Source organism: Balaenoptera musculus, chromosome 9, assembly GCF_009873245.2.
Source record: "Balaenoptera musculus isolate JJ_BM4_2016_0621 chromosome 9, mBalMus1.pri.v3, whole genome shotgun sequence".
Lineage (NCBI taxonomy): Eukaryota > Metazoa > Chordata > Mammalia > Artiodactyla > Balaenopteridae > Balaenoptera > Balaenoptera musculus.
Window position 1 is genome coordinate 84,043,640 of NC_045793.1, and position 22,206 is coordinate 84,065,845.

The following is a 22,206-nucleotide window of genomic DNA, read 5'->3' on the forward strand; positions in this document are numbered from 1 at the left end:
AAAGTTAGTGGTATTGGGACACCTGACAGTTTATTCACAGAAATGCGTCACTTGGAAAGGAATTTCTTCACCCATCCCCATGGCTCAAAGCTCTACAAATCAAACTCAACAGTGGTTTTGCTGGTTTTTTTTTTTTTTTTTCCTAAAAGAGTGTTAACAAAATTAAACATGCAAAACTCACCAATACCGTTGTGAAAATGAACATTCCCTGTGTTTCCTTCTTATACCCTACCTTTAACATAACTTTGTTTTAATATTTTTCATCTTCATTATATACTTTCCTATAAAGTATTACCTCACCAGCTTTGTAAACATTATGCTCTGCTTCTATTGATATTTCTTAGTAGCTGAAAGCTCACCTCTGATTTTAATTACCTCATCTTGATTCCCCTTGCTTTTTAAACCTTAATTCTTAAACTAATAGGCATATGTGTACTTTGCTTTCCTTCAAGGAGAATAATAAGTTGGATCTAACTATACTTTAAATCTAAGTTCATAGCACCTTCTTTCTTCCCAACTCTAATTCAGAATGTTCATTTGTGCATACATTTTTCATGGTTAGTACATTGGTTAGTAAATATGTAGCCTTGTTTTTCTTGCTTCTGTTGTTCTTTTCTCTGTAATTCTGATCATCTTATTCAAAATAGATGGCTCTACTTGCAGGTTCACTGATTCTACATCATATTGAAACCTCCCCTTGGATATATGTTTTACCTTTTGTAATTATATTGATTTTTAAATTCTTTCAGTTTAAATTATTATCTGTACAGTATATAAAAAACATGTGAACAGTAACTACTACTCTAAGTTTTTCTAACCCCTGACTTCTGTGGCCAGGAAGGCAGTTAATTAAGTAAAGTTTTTACAAAGCAAACATTTCCCTAGGAATGCAGTAAAGGTTTATCCTCAGTGGTTATTCTTGAGAAATTCAGTCACATTAGACAGACATTTACTAAGCCTGTATAAGAACAGAGATTCTGAATTATGTTGTAGGGATATAAAGACAGGTAAATGCATACCCCTCCAGAACATTGCAGGTACGATGGTGGATTTGTAGGAGAAAGGAGGTGATTTCACTGATTATTACCACAAAACAAATGCCCTTACCTGTACCATTAATGATGTCAAAATAGCTTGCCCACTAAGAGGCATGCCTTAGGAATAAAAAAAAAAAAAAAAAAAGGAAATGAACATTCTCATTCCAAGAAGACCATCTCACATTACTTTGTCTATTATGATTCAGTACTTCTGCTAAAATAATAAATATTGATTAGACTAGATGTGACAAATGCTAAGTTTAAGAAATATTCTAAATCATTTGGTCTATGTTTTGTTTGAAGTTTTCATCTTGTTGAGATAAATGAAGTGCCTGTTACCATTAAGTGGCCAGATTATAAAATAAAAGCTGCCAAACCTTGTTAGAAACAATTTGGAGCAGCCAGAGTTCTTCAAAAAATTTTTGAGAAATATTTATCAGAAATTTAGATCTCTACTTAGGGTTAAGTTTTTTTTTTGTTGCAATGGGAGAAGTGGATTGTATCATAGTATGTTGAGTGTTCAACTGAATAGGAGGAAAGTATTAAGTGGATAACTGATGCAAACTCAGTATGAGGGAGAAAGGGGAGTGTGGAGGAGGACAGAAAGAAGCAGATGTTTGATCAATAGCGATTGGAAACATGCAGATAATCAATTTATACTTTTCCCCTCTTTTAACTCTTGCATGAACTGGCATTAAAGTAGGACAAAGTTTATTAATTTATACTCTGGTATCTACTTAAGATGTTTGTATTGTTTCCTGATATATATACATATAACAGTAGAGATAGTTTGCCACTTTTTGATGATGGAAAGCAGGTTTTTCAAACTCCTAACACACCATCCAGTAAGCTGTCAAGGCAAGCTGTTGCTTCTTTTTTAAACAGAATAAGCATTAATCATGTTCAGTCTTGCCGTGGTCAGTTAAATTAACCTTATCATAATCTTAAACTCATGTGAAATTCTTGCTCCAATTAGGAGCATATAGTAACTCTCCTCAAAACCTCTCTGTAATATTGAAATGGAAGAAATGTTCACCTTCCTCAGTATACAAACACATATGTGATATCCCCTAAAATGAGCATTTAGAAGTGTTTGTTTTCCTCCATTAGACTTTTCTATAAAAAATATGTGACTATGGACTCTGTAGAAGAAAAAGGATTACATGAGTGAGTATTTAACAGTTTTATGCAAATTTTAGATAGGAACTCAATGTGAGGTAATGGTTAATTAATAAAAAGATTTCATCTCTTTTGATTTTGATTACTTTATTCTTCGTCAGGAAATCACTGATGTAAAACTCATTTTAACTTTGAGGAGAAAGGCTTTTTCCTTGATATTTATTGGGATTATTCCTATTTTAGACATATGAATTAGGTGTCTCCAGATAAACAGTCAGGAGCTAGGGGAAAGTAGGAAATCATGGCTGTATGAACGTATCTCATTCTACTGCTACTTCACAGGAGGCGTGCTCTTTATCAAGTTTAATATGTCAGTGTTAGGTCAGGAAATAGTAATTCCATTTTCATATTGATAAAGTTTTAAAAAGCTGAGTTATCAATGTATAAAATTATTTCAAGAAAATTTTGAAGGGGAAAGTCATGAAAGCATTGGCATAGATTCATTAAGCTTCCATCTTTATAGACATATTTAGTCATGTCCCTGGAATGAACAATTTTTATATTTCATGCTCAGTAAAGAAATAGAACAACAGTAAGATATATTTTCCTACCTGCTGGATGATAAGTTAACATATTGACTTTCTTCCTTTTCATTTGCAGTTATGTAGTTGTATGAGTGCACAATAACGCTATGCAGCAGAGACGGAAGTAGTCCCTTTAGATTTCTTTATGTAAGAGAACCTGTGCATAAAGGTCAACCCTCAAGTGGGGCTGATACTCAGCACCTATGCACTAGTGTGACCAGTCGTCACAGCTAAAGGGTTAACGCCTGGCAGAATGGGAGTTTCTAGGGGTGAGATACAGGCAGGTCTGTTCCATAGGTTGGTGCCTGTGCCTTACCAGTTGTTAAATAAGTTTCTTGCCTGCCTTAGAGTATCCTAGTGACACACACACACACATACACATACACACTTTGTGTGAATACTTACTTTTTGCCTTTAAATGTGTCAATTATGGCAGTATTGCTTATGTCGTCTTTTCCATTGAAAACTTTATAAACTCCATCTGAAGTATTGTGGTCTGAAAAGATACGTAAATTTTCCCGACTAGGATAGCTGAATTCATGTGAGAGAGAGACTTTTAAGTAATTAGAATATGTATTCCCTGATCAGAAATACACATTAAATAATAAAATTATGAATTGCCAATGCCATCATATTTATCCAGTTAAAGTCTAACAACATCGACATTCATATTTGGTACTCACAGGGTAAAACACACCAACTGTAGTGGTAACAGGGTGTGGAATCAAGCTCAAGAATGGGTCCTTATAGCCCCACAATAGTTCTTTCAAAGTTCTCTTTTGAAACATAGAAGAGCTTGATCTTTTGATAAGTAAATTGAGTACTCCTTGGATAAATACATTTGGATAGAGATGGGGTGCAGTCTCCAAAAAAGAAATCACGGTTTAAGACACCAATTGCAGTATCAGATTTTTAACAAGTAAATGGAAAATACTAGAATTAAGCTTAATAAAAGAGTTGTCAACTATATCTTTAAAATGACTGCCAAATCTTGCCAGGACTAAAAGTGTATTGTTTTTGTTTCTTCATCTCTGAATGATTACATTTCTCTGGAGACTTTCAAAGTTAAATCCTACTTTTTAAAATGATACACTTTAAGTGGTCTTCTAATTCAGTTGATTATTACATGATTTTGTCATCTTCCCAAAGGGCCATAATTCAAAATAATGCCATAAGAACACATTTTCATAAAAATGACAAAATAAATAATATCTAATGATAGTTCTAATCATGAGATTAATTACAGTGGATTCTAGAGATTTCAAAACCAATAATTTTGCTCTTTGTCTACTCACTGCTACAGCCAATTGAGAACAGTGAAACTGTCATTCTCGGTTCCAACTGATAGTGAGGGTTCAAAGATGGTACCATTGGGCTGCAGGAAAGAGACTGTGTGGGTCTCAGAGTCCCAGGTTATATTTTCCTTGGCTAGATAACAAACTCTGAAAAACAAAAGTAAATAAAATTCAAAATAATTGTTGCAAGTGAACATTAAGTCTCAAATGCTGTTCATTCATGCAACAAATAATCTTTGAGTGCATAGACTATGTCAGAAATTAGGCTAAACAAGTAGGTTAAAATGATCAGTAGGCCAATGCTGAGCCTCTAGCAAAGTTGAGAAGAGGAATCTTAGATGTGCAGAGCAGAGGAGAAGGAATACGTGTTATTATAGTGGGTTACACACATTCTGTGGGAAAACACAGAAAAGGAGCAAACCCAGGCTTGGGATGGTTGTGGTGCGGATAATGGACAAGATGGGAGACTGGGATTGACACGTATACATTATTGACACTATGTATAAAATAGACAACTGATAGGAACTTACTGTATAGCACAGGGAACTCTACCTAATGCACTGTGGTAACCTAAATGGGAGGGAAGTCCAAAAGGGAGGGTATCTGTATGTGTAGGGCTGATTCATTTTGTTGTGCAGTGGAGGCTAACAGCATTGTAAAGCAACCAGACTCCAATAAAAATTAAAAAAAAAAAGATACAATTCCACATAAGTGGTCTGAATGACAAAGAGAAGTTTAGTTAGGTAAAATAGGATAGAAAATAGCATGTATTAGGTAAGAAGTAGGAACAAGGTGTAATTTTAGAAATGCAGATGTTTCAATATAGTTGGTTTAAGGAGTAAGGAGAGTGGTGGAAATAAAGCGACTGTAATAGGCAAGACCTGGAACATAAAAGGGTTGCATCCCGTACTTCAATGTTTAGCTTTTATCCTGAGAGTCAGGGGGAGACAGCAGAGAGGTTTAAACAGGGGAACAGTAAGAGCACGTTTCTGTATATTAGAAAGACTGTTCAAAGTGCACAGACTTTCCTGTACTGGCTTTTCCATAATTTCCAGTATTTTAATGAGAATTAAAGATAGCTAATGGAATACCATTTCCACTTTGGAGATCAGTTCCCCTCCATCCCTGCCCCATATACTGTATACTCATTAGTTCTAAGCTCCTGGAAAGTACCAACTACTTTTTAGGAATGAGGTGAAGGGTGATTATTATGGAAAAAAATCTCTTGCAAGTACAAGATATTTACTGAGATGAAATAGGGTGTATATTATTCATTGCTCTATCATATATTTGAATGTCTGCTTTGTGAGGCTACAGTAGATATCTGTTGTTATATAACTAAGGTAAAGACTGAAAAAACATGAAACTGAAGTGTAAAAACCAAAACAAACCAAAGAAAACCTGACCTGATTTCAATCAGGCATAATAAAAAAGTGAATTCCTATAGGATAGGTATTATATGTGTTTTGTATCCCCAAGCAGTGTCTGGTATATGGTAAGTACTTGGTAAATATTTTTGAATAAGTAAATTAATTAATTGTTCATATTCTTTAAAAATGGAATTCACAAAAAGACAGAAATATCTTATTTCTAATATAATTTCATCAAAGCTTTATTATTTACTGTTCTTGGAGCACTGTAGACATACAAAGAATATAAATATCTGAAACAGCAGCTAGGACAGTCTATTAGTACTCAGTTACTCTTTTCTCTTAGATAATTGTATTTTAAACTTAGATTACATATTACTAACATTTAAAATTAAAATACTTTAATTTTCAGGAAGATTTATGTATATATAGTAGTTGAAATAATAGCAAAAATAATTGTGACCCAAATTCTAGTTTACTTGGTTGTACTTACAATACTATACCAGTAGATGGCACTCACTGAGGGAAAAATCCTTCAAACTGAGGCCTGTGCTTAGAATGTACTTTTAAAAAGAGAACATAATCACTCAATTTTTGGTTTAAAAATGAGAATATATACAGCTTTTAGAAAGTGTTGGTTAATAAGGTCAAAGGGAGGAATTTGCCTCAGATTTAGCCCAAGATTGCTTTCTGTGTACTCCTGTCAAAGCAAAGTAACTTAAATTATTATTATTATTATTTTTTATGTTGGATCTGAGAATATTCTAAAGGAGGTACCAGGTCTTCACAGAAATGGTATAGGTTGGAATATATATCATTAAGATCTCTATCCAGGCAATTTTATGCTTTGACCCATGTCACATCATGTCAAAGTTTCATCAAGCTCACTTGAGCAGCCAAAAGCCAAATAAGCCTGTGGTTCTGTTTGAGGAGAGACTTCCTCCTCCACTTAGAATTTCAACTGAGTTCAGGGTGTAATTGATGGAGAGGCAGGTTCACCTCAACATGTGGAAGACTCTCAAAATATTAACTTTTTCTGAAAGGTAAACGGTCATTTTCCCATTATTTAAGGCTTCCAAGCAGACACTAAGGACTCTGTTTTGTTGACATCATGAGACAAGATGACTCATAGTTGATCATAATTTCCTTTAACATTGTTATGTAAATAGGAGTTTATTGTTTATGTACTTTAGCTGCAAATCCAACTTCTCTTCTCTAACCCTCCCCGCATTGCTTCTCCAAGTAAATCAATTATATCTAACCCACCCTGCTTTCATCCCAGAGAGAGATACGTTAAAGCCTCTAAGAATAAAATTTATATAACCTATCAAGCAAGACTAGGACAGGATTCAATATTATGTTTATGTTTTCCCATACTCCAATTAATATCCTTAAAAGTAAAAACAAACAAACAAAAAATTAAACAAAAACTGTGATGAGTTCTCAAATTCTAGAAACTATTCTCTTTTCTTACATGTGGTCAGTTCACAGAGTTGTGATTTTTAAACAGTTATGCTTAGATTCTTATTAGGTCATATGTGAATTCTAGATTTTCATAGGTACACATCGTAGCTACAACATTTTTTGAACAAGATATTCATATAGGCTTTTGATAATGACATAGAACTATAAGACCCTGAAAAAATAAAAATATTTTTGAAGGTAAGATTTTTTTTCTGTAACAATGAAAACCAAGTCTTCTTTGACAGAGCTGTGAATAGTCGCAGACCTGTGCCTGAAGACAAGGAGATGTGGGGATATTTACTAGGACAGAATAGGCACCAAGGTGCTCTGCAGCTTATATATCATGTGCTGCGGCAGCAGGCATCACCCTCCCAACTACTGTTATTTCATTATATTTGAGTGTGAGTTGTCAATCTAGAAACATATTAATGCATGGAGAGGAAAGAAATTATATAATTGTAGAATATCTGAAACATATAAGAAAGTTAAACTATGAATTAGAAGAAACCATTATAAATATGAAATTTTGTAATAATGCTTGATCATAGTGTATAACTAATTGTAATTATTCTTGAGGAAAAATCACACATTTGTATAACAAATGATATAGCAGGACTTAACTCTGTTCCCATATGGGCACCATAAATGTATTCCTAATCCTTGGTTAGGTTTAGTGTTTTTAGTACCTCAATCTTTCCTTTCCTTACTTTGATAGTTAGAAAAGACACATAGTCTAAAATTTACATAGAAGAAAATGTACTCAACAATCTAAGAGCTATCAGTCCTAAGTTTGTATGAATATGGTTAAATCACTTCAAATCCCCTGGTATCAGTTTTTTTTTAATTTACAATTGAAAAGTTCTGGCTAATTATTTTCCCCTAGTTCTTATAGTTTAAGAATGAGTTCAAAAGTCTATTAAATTGTTAAGGCATGTAAGATAAAGGTATAGATAATTTAGTCTCAGTACTGGAGAAAATATAAGAATGAAACTACTGAATAAATACAAATACCCTTAAAACCTGGAAAATAGTTTGAATAGAAGTCCTTAGCAGGTATTGTAGTTAGGTAGAATCAGTTTAATGCTGTGGTTCTCAGAATTGAGTGTGTATTGAAATCCTCCAGAGTATTTGTAAAACTCATTGCTGAGCTCCAAACTGAGAGTCTCTGATTCATTTGGTCTAAGGAGGGGCCTGAGAATTTGCATTTCTACTTAGTTCCCAGGAGATGCTGATGTTGCTGGTTCGGGAGCCGCCCTTGGAGAACCACTCGTATAACCTACACTTTCAATTTTAGGATTTCAAAGTACTCTGGTTTTAAAATTGTGATCGATTTTTTTCTATTTAGCATGCATATTTTAGACTTGTTGAGAATACATGCCACAAGTGTAAAACTCCTGTAACTTCCTAAATGTAGGGCAGTTAATTGATGCTGATAAATTCATAATAAAATATATATTTCTTATCATCATTAAATCCTTAGATTAGGGTTTTATATAGGCAGAAACAAAAATTTCAGCGTATATTAATGACAAGAAAATAACGAGTATATTTCAATACACTGGCAGTTGTCAAGTGGAAGCTTTTTCAGAAATACATATGGTCAAGGAAAGAGTGCCACTTATTATGGGGACTCGTTCACTGGTACGTGCAAGGACCTCTTTGCTTAACTTTAATTTTGCTGCTGTTAACTGCCACTCCCTCTGGATTCTGCACATCGAAGATTCAGAACTGTCTGTAAACTGCTGTGCCTGTTTTAACCCAATTTTTAAAAGCAATTGTACCTTCATCAAGGACAGCTTCCTATGAAAAAGAAAACAAGTTTGGGTTATTTCTTTGTAGTAGGTACGGGCACTTGTCGGAGTTTAGAACCTTTAATTATTCAATAAAAGGACTAAGCTCAAATATCTTCGTCATGAGAACCTTTGTAACCTGCCATATGTTTGCAACAGAAATGTTTTCAACAGATTATGATAGCAATCTCTTTTAGTTAATCTTTTACAAAGAGAATCAGTGTGTAATATTGCAGACATGTCTGTTGATTGTAAGGCCAACCATTGGCAAGCTTTAGAGTGACCTTATGGGAGAATTCACAACACAGTTTACTAAGGAAATTTTATTAAACCTTTTCCAAAAAGTTCTTATCAGGTTGAACATTAACTTCTCTTCTGCCCTCAGTGAGTTGGACTGAGAAGGCAAAACAGAAAAACAGAGAAAAATCTAGTGGTATTGGAAGCTTTTTCTCTTTTTTCAAAAATTGGATACTTCAGGGGGAAGTCACTTAACGTTTGTTAAATTAAGAAAAACACAAATCTGACTTCTCTCCTTCAAAATCCTGCTCAATGTGGCTTCCCTAATTCTCAGTATATTTACAGCAACCTGTTAGTACATGTTTCCAAAAATTACAACAGTCTAATTCAGTACAATTAGGTTACTACTTTTTAGATAAAAGGATGAAGGAAGTTTTCCTTTTATTCTTTTGTGAAATCCGTTAAAGTAATTGATGCCCCTTGTAGTAATGATAGACAAACAGAAAAAAATACCAATGACAGAATCAGAAAATCCTACATTAGAAATCTCTCCTGTGCTTCAGGAGCTGGGACTGGGTAGAAAGTCACCAAACCCCTTGGGTCAATTTCAGTATCTGTAAAACGAGGGAATTATCATAGATGCTCTCCTGGATTCCTTCCAAGGCTTTCACTCTCTGAGCAGGAAGCCCATGAAGCTCTAGTAGCTAACGCAGACAAAGGTGACTTTGTAGCAGGCAGTGTTTCCAAGTAAGTACCTTGGGAGGAATGCCCAGGTGTAAAGTTCCAACTTACCTTAGTGCTAGAGGAAGGGGGAGGAAAGTGTTTCACACAAAATGAGCCTAACAAGACCCATGAATACAGGGACAATCTGACTTCTTTGTTCCCGTCACCTGGAAGCATCAATTCATAGAATGATGGATCAGGAAAGGACATTGAACATTAGCACATTTTCTAGGAGAGTGTGCTGAGGCTCTGAGAAACCAGGTGTCTGGCCCATGGGTAACCGAGGCAAATACCTAGAAGTAGAATCATGACGAGGATCCTAGTCTCTGACCCTTAAGCTGGTCCTTTTTTACACCGTGTTTTTACTAATTTTTTTGTTTCTGTCACCTCTGCACTTAGTTGGTAGAACTCAAATTGAGTTAGCTTTCTTCATGATACTTTACTTATTGCTTAATGTAGAAAATAAGGGAATTCCTTAGAGAAGAACAGGGCATCAGGTATAATGCCATTATGAAATCCTGTGTTGTTGCAATCCTTTTACACTGGGTACATTGGAGCTACTAAAGCAATGTGAGACCTTCTTACTTTTTACAAGCAATTGTCCTTGGAAATCTTTTTATTTGCTCCTAAAAAGTCTTATTTCCATAGCAAGCCCAAAATTAAGACAGAATTGCACATAGATAAAGTATTATTGCTATTCCTCTAAATGTAAAGATGTTTACCCTAAGTGATCAGAGCGTTATAGCTGAAATCTATATGGAAGCTGAAAGCTATGTTAATTTACCCTTTTCAAGAGACTTTATGAGGGGAAAACACACATGAGCATACACACATACACATGATTACTCTCACACTATAGAATCTTAAGGACTAATACAATATTAAGTGTTTATCATGTACCTCTGAAGGTACATATTTTATTTCAGTTTTTAATGAGAGGAACACAATATATGCTTATAGAATTGAAACGGTACTGTGATAGAATGTACTTGGCAGGACGGAAAACTCTCTAACTATCATGCTTGTGCATCTAATACCAAAAGGCATCGTTAAGTGTATCATGCTTTTTCTTCTAAATGCCATGAATCACTTTGCCTTTTATGTTCATCTGGAGACATGATAGATAGATAGATAGATAGATAGATAGATAGATAGATAGATAGATAGATAGATAGACAGACAGACAGATAGATAGATATTTTTTTAAATGGGAAAGTTGAAACACAAAGAGTTGAAATCAGTGCATGAATTATCAGTTGTTAGAGTTAGGGTCATCTAACCCCATCCATTTTTTTTACAGGTAGAAGTGGGTCCTAGAGAAACAGATGTCTGATTCAGTGTTGTATGACAATTTAGTAGTAGGTAATGGAGAATCAGGCCTTTTACTCCAATCTTGTGTAGTTTCCATAATACCATGATTTGTTCAGAGACAAAGAGAAAAATATTGAAGCAGTCAGAACAAAAATAAATTTCTTCTGATTGTAACACTACCGTATGTATTAGAAAATTGTATTGGCCTACTTGAGTACTAAGACTAATTTTATCTTCAGTTCCTTTAGTTTTCAAAGGAGGAAAAGTTTTTATGTCCTTTGTGAATTTAAGAGGCCTTGATTTTAAATTGACCTTGGGCTATCTGGTTTATTTTGCACATCTTTCACTAAATTTGAAGTACAAAGGTGATAAATATGTGTACAGAAAAAGTAATATAATTTAAGATCCTCTCACTTGGCTGAGAAGTACATCAGTATGTGTCCCTGACTTTAAATGTTCAGATTATCCAGCCCTAGTAATAACTGGATTCCAGCCTGATGACTCTTACATGGCATGGTCTGCAGCTGCATTGAAAGCCATTTACCTTGAAGCTTCTCTTTGCTACATTAATTTGAAAGCAGATGTTTGGGAGAATAGTATCTTCTATCTAGTCACATGGTCACTTTATTATTGCTGTTACAGGAAAACAGTACTCATCAACATGATGGTCAACTTTAGTGTAACTAGTAAATTGTCCTTAATATCTTCCTATGCATGAAGTGTATAGAATACATATGTAAAAATATATATAGTCCCATTTCTCAAGGCTCTTATAGAGTTCTAAGAAACAGAATTATACACAGCAGATTTTAATCTTTGAGTAGATTTCCTTGTCCTAGTCCCAGCCTGACCAAATACATTGGCTTCTTTACTCAAAGCCTAGAGTGAAGCAATGAAACTAGCAATTAAACTAGATGCTATGAGTTTGATCACCAATTTGGTCACATGCTAACCATTTAAACTTGGGCAAGTTATTTAATTTCTTTGTACCTCACTTTCCTTATCTGTACAATGAGTATAATAAAAATATTAATATTAGGTTGAACTATATAAAATTAGTATTTTTGAAAGTCAAAATAAGCAGAATATGGAGTAATTAAATATTTATCCTTATAGGTTGTTATAAGAATTAATAAATATGAGCACTGAGAATAGTGTTAGCATATAATAAGCATTTAATAAACATTGCTACTATTATTATACAAATTCTATCCACCCTTTCTAGGGAGAACTCTCATCTCATTTACTTCCCAGATTGCTTTCACTACTTTGTTCTTAACATTACTGTCTAAACCAGTCCTGTGGAAATAACTCATCTAAAATCTTATGACACTTCTTTTTCTGCTATTTAATCATTTTAATATTTACTCCCCATCTAGTGAAATCAAAACTTCCTTAAAAAGTAGAAACATACTGAAAACAGTATTCATCCTCTCCTCTCACTACCAAAATTTGTTCTGATTTGGACCAATTACAAGCAGTTTTCCCACGTTCAGAAAATTTTCTCGTGTGTGAATTATGTATATGTATGTCTGTGCATGTTGAGAGAAAGAAATCTTTAATTCCCTTCTTTGTCCTTTTTCTGAAGTCCTTTGGTAGGTTCTACTTTCCACATTCGTGATAGCTCATGCCATTGACTTTTAGTCTATCTAGCAAGATTGCATAAACCTGCTGGGCCCATACAAATCTAGTAGGAATCATAGTCTAAAATACTGGTAAAGAAATTTTCACATACAGTGCATAAAAAGCATGAAGTCCCTAAAAAAACATTCCTTGGAAATAAAGAGTAAAGAAATACATATATATATGAAGTAAAATATGTGAAGTGTAATATATGGACCATTTTAGGCTGTTCCAACTGCTGGTGTCAAGGTGCCATCTTTTAGAACCAGAGGGCATCATAGAGTCCCAACTCTGTACTTTAAAAATTAGATAACAACATGAGATGATTTTCTGATCTTTTAAAATTAAGCACTTTAATTCTTCTTTTTCTAATGGCACTTTTATACAGGTAATAACTTTCTCAATTTGGTATTAGTCCATAAAATGAAGCAAGTAATCTGCAATGATTTCAATGGTAAACAAAATCTGATCAGTACTAAAACTTGTATAAATTTGTAAAAATAACAGCAGTAACCTAAGTGCTCCTGAGGCAGGGGTAAGACACTTTGCTCTCTGGGATTACACATAACTCAGAGATGTGTGCCAATTTCTCGGTCCTTTGTCTCTACATTCAAACTCTCTAGAAAGTAAATCTAATGTTTTGTTTTATCTGTAATCTCTATAGTAAAGATCAACTCTCTGAGCTCTGATCTTTGAAATATACACTGATGTTCAAATCAAATCACTTATAAAACCTCTCTCTTTTTCTCCTAAGGTATACATTTCTATCAATAACTCAGTTGGATATTTTGCATTTTGTTCTTTTTAGTCCTCTCTCCCTGTTTAGTCCCTCTATCCCATTGCATCCCATCACCCATCAGTTCTATGTACTCCACCACACTAGACCAGAGTGCCTTTTGTTATGTGCAGACTGTGGAAAGATCTTTCTAAAGGGAGTCTTAAATTCTCCTTGAAAGTGGTCATGTCCTATATTAGTGTTTCCTGTTTTGGGTCTCCTCACTTTCGAACACTTTCTATTGGAGAACTACAGAGTACAAAGCTATGTAAATCAGCAAGTCCCTCCTTTCAGATTGCCTACGTTTGGAAACTGACTCGTCCTCTTTTTGGCTAGGTGAGTTGGCAAGTTGTTTTAAGGTTGTGTGACTGTAAAATGGGTAAAATATGAGTACCTTCTCTTAGATACTTGTGAAGATTAAATGAATTTGTATATATGAAGCTCTTAGTAACACTAAATAACACTAAATTATTTAGTATATAGTATATTAGTATATAGTATATTTGATATCAATCTCTAAATGCAGATTTTGTTATTTCTAACTCCTACCAGAAAACATACACCAACTACTATTGTCTATCACGTCATTAATTAGTCTTCTGTGTAATGTTCAAAGCTTCCTAAAACTTACCACATGTTGTTGTCTTTCTAATCATCTCTCTTGTTAATCCTGTATTTCTGGCACATTTTCTACATTGTTCCTTCCCTCATCACATTTAGTTGCATTTCCACAACTTTATCCATCGTATTAACCAGTTCTTTGACACCTTTATTGCAGTCCACTTTGGACATTCAAAGTTTTATACTTCAAAATGCAACTCAAGTCTCATCTTCTACCTGAAGTTATTGAGTACTCTGAGAAAGTTCTCTTTCTAAATAACATTTATTTTTCCATATTCTATACTTTAGAATTCAATTATAGAGTTTCACAGGTCTCTATATTTTTTTACAATCTGCTTTTGCCCAGTTAAAACTTATATTTCTTGAGATAAATATTTATTTTATTCTCTCTTAGCCTCTATACAAAAGCAAATTTCTGATGTCTGAAAACTCTTATTTCCTCAGGATTAGCCATTGTGAACTTAGACATAAGTATTAAACAATTAAAATAGATGCTAGCACCTCTCCTACACCTCTCCTGCCATCTAACAGAATCTATATGTATAATATTGTTTAATAATAATAAGAAAGTATAGTTGTTCACTATTCAGCTATTGATAATCAATTATGTATCACAAAAAAAATAGTCTTAATGTAAAATGCTATGCACTGGAAGATTGTTGTGACTTTTCTATTCTGAAAACTTTTCCATAATATAAGTTATAGTCTGTGTGTTAGAACTGACCCTGTTCTCTCTACACAGAAAATTCAGAAGGGAAGCACAGTTTATAGAATAAGAAGGGTGTTGAGCAATGACAATTCTCTCACACCATTAGATAACCATCACCTCACCATCACCTCTATGTCTCTGTTGAACTGTATAAAAAATGGTATCAAGAAATCTAGCAATTCCAAGGAAGGAGATGGCATTCAACTTATAATATTTTTTTTTCAATTAAATGTATGCAGTTGAAGATAGACAATCTGTTAGTAACAGAAGAGATAGAAATTACTATATTATTACTAAGCCAATATAGCAGGCAAGTATAGAAAGTGTACCTTAAAATGTCCTATTTTTCTGTCTTTTATACTGAGACAACAGCTGTAATGGTACAATGAGACAATTTATTTAAACTGTAAAACATAAGCATTTTAGCTAAACAACAAAAACAAAGCATTGGAAAATAATAACTTCTTGTCCTAAGAAACTTGATTTGAAATTAAATCTACATATTTATTTGTCAAACATGGATGAGACAGATAATGGTCTTGGCAGGAACAGAAATTGCAGTATGAGTTGGTAGTCTAACCCATTTTATGAATCAGTTCTTGTTCTCCAATGTGCACTGTGCTTACTAACATCTAGACCATTGACATCTAAACCAGGCTGAGAGCTGAGGCCAGCACTCAGATATGTTTTATTTGGCCAGCATTAGGTTTAAAAAATTAACACACATGCCTTTAGGCAGGGCACACATTTTAAAATTCCAATAGTCCCTCTCTTCACTTTATCTTATTCTTGGCATTTTCAAAAATTTTTTTTAACTTTGTCTTCAAACCCTTGAAGCCACTTGAAATTTGAATTTTCCATCCCTGGTTTAGGACTTCAGCAGATCTGCTACTCCTTATTCTAGTTTTCTGTCTCTTTATCAATTAAAGTTGGTGAGTGTGAAGCTGAATTAGAAAGAACTAGGATGGAGATAAATTTTGGTTTGTTGTGCAAAGTCTATATACCAAATCACTTTATTTTTACTTAAAACTATAGTCAACTTATTATGTGTATACTGGGGTATGTCCTATATATCGTTTCTGAAAATATTTTTTAAGAGTCAAGTATAAAACTTCATCAATAGGAAATATCAATATTTATAAGACAATCATATATTATTTATTATACATATTTTAAAAAGCAGTTTAGCAAACAATAAATTATTTTTACCAGTTTTACCAAATATTCCTGTATCAATATTAAACACAATTATGTTTAAGTTATATATAAGAAATATGATTTTACTTTTCTGAATATTAACCAGAGTGCAACTACTTTTGTAAATATACTCTCACAAAATACAGTTACTTATTTCTTATTCAAAAGCATATCAATATACAGTTTGGACATAATTGAAAGCAATTAATAATAAGCAGTTAAGGAATACAAAAAATAACTAGATGTAAAATATAATATCAAAAAGTCATCATGAGAGGAGGAGAGTACAAATGCAGGTTTTTAAATATGTATTTGAAATTGAGATCAACAACTTAAAACAATCATGCATGTATATATAGACTGCTATACAAAAACCACATGGTAACCACAAATCAAAAGTCTATAATATATATACACATAAAAAAGAAAACGGAATAAATCATGACACTAAAGATAGCCATCAAATTACAAGAGAAGAGAACAAAAGAGGAAAGGAAGAAAAAAGACCTACAAAAACGAATCCAAAAATATTAATAAAATGGCAATAAGAACATAAATATCAATAATTACATGAAATGTAAATGGACTAAATGCTCCAACCAAAAGACAGAACGGCTGAATGGATACAAAAACAGACCCATATATATGCTGTGAACAAGAGACTCACTTTAGATCTAAAGACACAGACTGAACGTGAGGGGTGGAAAAAGGTATTCCATGGAAATGGAATTCAAAAGAAAGCCAGAGTAGCAATACTTATATAAGACAAAATAGATTTTAAAATAAAGACAGTTATAAGAGACAGAGAAAGACACTCCATAATGATCAAGGGATCAAAGCAAGAAGAAGATATAATACTTGTAAATATATATGCACCTAAAATAGGAGCACCTAAACATATGAGGCACATAATAATGGACATAAAAGGAGAAATTGACAATAACACTATAATAGTAGAGGATTTTTAACACCCCTCTTACATCATATAGATCATCCATAGATAAAATCAGTGAGGAAACACTGGCCTTAAGTGACACATTAGGCCAAATGGCCTTAATTGATATATATGGAATATTCCACTTGAAAGCAGCAGAATACACATTCATTCCAAGTGCACCTGGAACATTCTCCAGGATAGATCACATGCTAGGCCACAAAAGAAGCCTTGGTAAATTTAAGAAAATTGAAATTATATTAAGCACCTTTTCAGACCACAGTGCAATGAGACTTGAAATAAACTGCAAGAAGAAAACTGCAACAAAACAAAACAAAACACGTGGAGGCTAAACAATATGTTACTAAACAACCAATGGATCACTAAAGAAATCAAAGAGGAAATCAAAAATTACCTAGAGAGAAACGAAAATGAAACATGATGATCCAAAACCAGTGTTTTGCAGCAAAAGCAGTTCTAAGAGAGAAGTTTACTGTGATACAAGTTTACCTCAGGAAACAAGAAGAATCTCAGTTAAACAATCTTAACTTACACCTAAAAGAACTAGAGAAAGAAGAACAAAAAGAAACCTGCAGTTAGTAGAAGGAAAGAAATCATAAACATCAGAGCAGAAAAAAATGAGATAGAAACTAAAAAAAAAAAAAAAATTAATAAAACTAAAAGCTGGTTCTTTGAAAAGATAAACAAAATTGATAAACCTTTAGGCAGACTCATCAAGAAAAAAAAGAGAAATAGTCCAAATCAGTAAAATCAGAAATGAAAAAGGAAAAGTTATAACTGACACTACAGACGTACAAAAGATCATAAGAGACTACTATGAACAACTGTGTGCCAATAAAATGGACAACCTAGACTAAGAAATGACAGGTTCTAAGATACAGTCTCCCAAGACTGAACCAGGAAGAAATAGAAAATATGAACAGACCAATTACGAGTAATGAAATTCAATCAGTAATTTAAAAACTCCAAATAAATAAAAGTACAGGATCAGATGGCTTTACAGGTGAATTCTACTAAATATTTAGAGAATAATTGGCTCCTATCCTTCTGAAACTATTCCAAAAAATTGCAGAGGAAGGAATACTTTCGAACTCATTCTATGAGGCCAGTGTCACCCTGATACCAAAACCAGACATAGTACAGAAAAAGAAAACTAAAAGCCATTATCACTGATGAACATAGATGCAAAAATCCTTAACAATATGTTAGCAAACAAATCCAACAATACGTTAAAAGGATCATACATCATGATCAAGTGGGATTTATTCCAGGGATGGAAGGATTTTTCAGTATCTGCAAATCAATCAGTGTAATACAACACATTAACAAAATGAAGAATAAAAACCATATGATGATCTTAATAGATGCAGAAAAAGCTTTTGATAAAATTCAACATCCATTTATAATAAAAATTCTCCAGGAGGTGGGCACAGAGGTAACCTACCTCAACACAATGAAGGCCATGCATAACAAACCACAGCTAACATCATACTCAATGGTGAGAAGCTGAAAGTATTTCCTCTAAGATAAGGAACAAGACAAGGATGTACACTCTTTCCACTTTTCTTCAACATAGTTTTGGAAGTCCTAGCCTCACCAATCAGAGAAGAAAAAGAAATAAAAGGAATCCAAGTTGGAAAGGAAGAAGTAAAACTGTCACTGTTTGCAAATGATACATATTATACATAGAAAATCCTAAATATGCCACCAGAAAACTACTAGAGTTCATCAATGAATTCAGTAAACTTGCAGGATACAAAATTAATGTAGACATCTGTTGCATTTCTATACACTAACAGTGAACTATCAGAAAGATAAATTAAGGAAACAATCCTATTTACCATTGCATCAAAAAGAATGTAATACCTAGAAATAAACCTACCTAAGGAGGTAACAGACCTGTACTTGGAAAACTATACGACACTGATGAAAGAAATTAAAGACAACACAAACAGATGCAAAGATATACTGTGTTCGTGGATTGGATGAATTAATATTATTAAAATGACCATACCACCTAAGGGAAACTGGAGACTTGGTGCAATCCCTATCAAAATACCAATGACATTTTCCACAAACTAGATCAAATAATTTAAAAATCTCTATGGAAACACAAAAGACACCAAATAACCAAAACAATCTTGAGAAAAAAAAATGGAGCTAGAGGAATCAAGCTTCCTGACTTCAGAGAATTATACAAAGTTACAGTAATCAAAACAGTATTGTATTAGCACAAAAACAGACACATAGATCAATGGAGCAGAATAGGGAACCCAGAAATAAACCCATACTTATGATCAATTAAACTTCAACAAAGGAGACAAGAACATACAATGGAGAAAAGACATTCTCTTCAGCAAGTTGTGTTGCAAAAGTTGGACAACCTCATGAGAATCAATGAAACTAGAACACTCCCTCATACCATATACAAAAATATACTCAAAATGGATTAAAGACCTAAATTTAAAACTGGATATCATAAAACTCCTAGAGGAAAACATAGGCAGAACACTCTGTGACATAAATCGCAACAATATTTTTTTAGTTCTGTCTCAAAAAGCAAAGGAAATAAAAGCAAAAATAAACAAATGGGACCTAATTAAACTTAAAAGCTTTTGCAGAGCAAAGGAAAGATTGACAACACGAAAAGACAACTTACTGAATGGAAGAAAATATTTGTAAATGCTATGACCATGGATAAGAGGTTAATATCAAAAATATATAATCATCTCATACAACTCAACATCAAAAACACCCAAACCTAACAACCTATTTAAAAAATGGGCAGAAGAACTTAATAGACATTTTTAAAACAGGAAATCAGATGGCCAGTGGGCACATGACAAGATATACAACATTGCTAGTCATCAGGAAAATACAAATCAAAACCACAATGAGACATTACTCACACATGTCAGAATGGCTACCATTAAAAAAATGACAAATAAGAAATGTTGGCGAGGATGTGGAGAAAAGGGAACCCTGATTCATTGTTGGTAGTAATGTAAATTGGTTCAGCCACTGTGGGAAATAGTGTGGAGATTTCTCACAAAAACTGAAAATAGAACTACCATATGACTCAGAAATTCCACTCCTGGCTATATATGTGATAAAAACAAAAACACTCATTTGAAAAGATACATGCACCCTAATATTCATAGCTGGATTACTTTCAATTGCCAAGATATGGAAGCATCCTTAGTGTCCATCAACAGATGAATGGATAAAGAAGTGGTATATTTTCACAAAGGAATAACGACCCAGCCATGAAAATTTTTTTAGCTATTTGCAGTGACATAGATGGACTTGGAGGGCATTGTGTTAAGTGAAATAACACAGACGGAAAAGGCAAATACTGTATGATATCACTTATATGTGGAATCTAAAATATACAACAAAGTAGTGAAGAAAAAAAAAAAGCAGGGTCACAGATATAGAGAACAAACTAGTGGTTACCAGTGAGGAGAGGAGAGGAGGGAGGGACAATATAGGGGTAGGGGATAAATTGTTATTATGAAATTACATGAAATCATGTGTGTGAAACTTGAAAATTGTAAAGCACAATAGAAATTAAAGAATCTTTCAATAAAAAATGGTATATATGTGTACAAAAAAGCATATCAACATATTATTTGGACATAAAAGCAATTATTTCCACTTATCTGCTTACCTACAATAGTTTTTTTTTTTCAGAACTTGGTTGACAAAGCATTCATACAGAATATACATAAAAATTTGACCATTTCTCTATCATGTAGACTTTCAGTGGTTCATAATAACCTTTGTGTAGAAGACACAAAGTTGCCAGTTACAATGAAATATAAAAGAGACACCCTAAGCAAAAAGGGCATAAAAATGTAATGAATCAAAATGACAAGAAATATTCTTGATAATACTTGTAACTTTTTAACTGTCTTCTCAATAAGCATGTCTCCAACTGGCATTAGAATACCTCCAAACACAGCCAGGACTGCACCAATGACAACACCAGCGATGAGCCCACAGTTTCGATCGCAGCCCATTTTTCTTGTTCAGGGAAACACTAAGGTTCAGCACCTGCTTCTTTCAAACTCCCAGGTCTGATGAAGGTGGTTTCCAAGAGGTCTGGTTCTATCATTGGAAGGAGATCATAAAGCAGAAACTTAAATATCAGTACAAAAAGATCAAAGTACAAGGAAAACATGCAACTGAAACAGATCATTTTGCCAGTTATAAATATATATATATTTTAACAAAACTTTCTAGGTCTTGTCCTTTCTTGATTTGAACTACCTACCAGTGGTAGAAGTAATAAATATTGTCACATAGAGCATTTCTTTAAAATTCTCCTCTTTAAAATTTTCTCCCTGTGGATGATTAGCACACTGAAATATTATCTAAGGAGAACATGCTTACTATACTCTCACCCCCTGCCTGCCTTCCATCAGCTTGGGACACTTACCAGTATCTTCACCCTCTATCTGGCTTCTGCACCCAAACACAACCATCTGCATGCTACCTGGAGTTCTCTTGCAAACTGAATGTGAGTGGACTGATGTCTTTTCCATTTAAATGCTAAGCAGATGTTTTCTTTACTATACGATTTCCACAAATAGACACGGATTTTACAGGTAGTGATCTGATGAGTCTCAGAAAGAATCAGTTCTTCTAATCATTTGTAAGCTATCTGTTAAAACAGAAAAGCATGAGTAAATTGGAAAATACATTGTCAGAAAATTAATACTAGACCGCTTTCTAATATCATCAAAATTATAATCACTATTTAAAGAAAATTCCATTTTCATGAATATTTAGTTTATGCCTGAATCCTTTCTTGCAAACAGTGTTGAAAACATTGGAATATTTTAAAGAAGAGTACTTTATTTTCAATTTCATTGTTAATAATTACTTTTAGATAGTCTAAAGGTGAAAAAATTTGAAGAAAATATTTAAGGTAGTGGATGCCTAGTTTCTGTGATAGGCCTTGTTTTCTTACTAATCTCAAATATATATATTTTTTAACATATTCGAGTGCAGTATTGTTCATTTTGTCATGGACAACTGATTAATGACAATTCTGTTAAAATCAACCAGATGGTGTCAGTATGTATTTCACCTAGTCAGTCTTATCTTTGGTATCTTTATATGATATATGCTTATTTCATAAAGATGGCAAGAAAACTCTTAGTGGAAAGAGTAGATCCTATTGTAACAAAGAATTTATTATTCTAATATTTAAAAATATACTCATTTGAGCTATTTTGGTTGCAACAGGATTTTTTTTAAGTGGAGTTGACCTGACATTGATAAGCAGATTGTGCTTTGTAGCTTTTAATCAAATATTCCCTACTTCAAAATGCCCCTGGCCAGGAAAAACAAAAATGCCAACAGAATGGAGGCTATAGACAAAAAAGAGG

General features: G+C 33.4%; 1 pseudogene; it reads right to left on the reverse strand.

Moving 5' to 3' along the window:
• LOC118901099 overlaps positions 1–22,206 on the reverse strand; it is a 39,894-nt pseudogene that overhangs the window by 12,832 nt on the left and 4,856 nt on the right.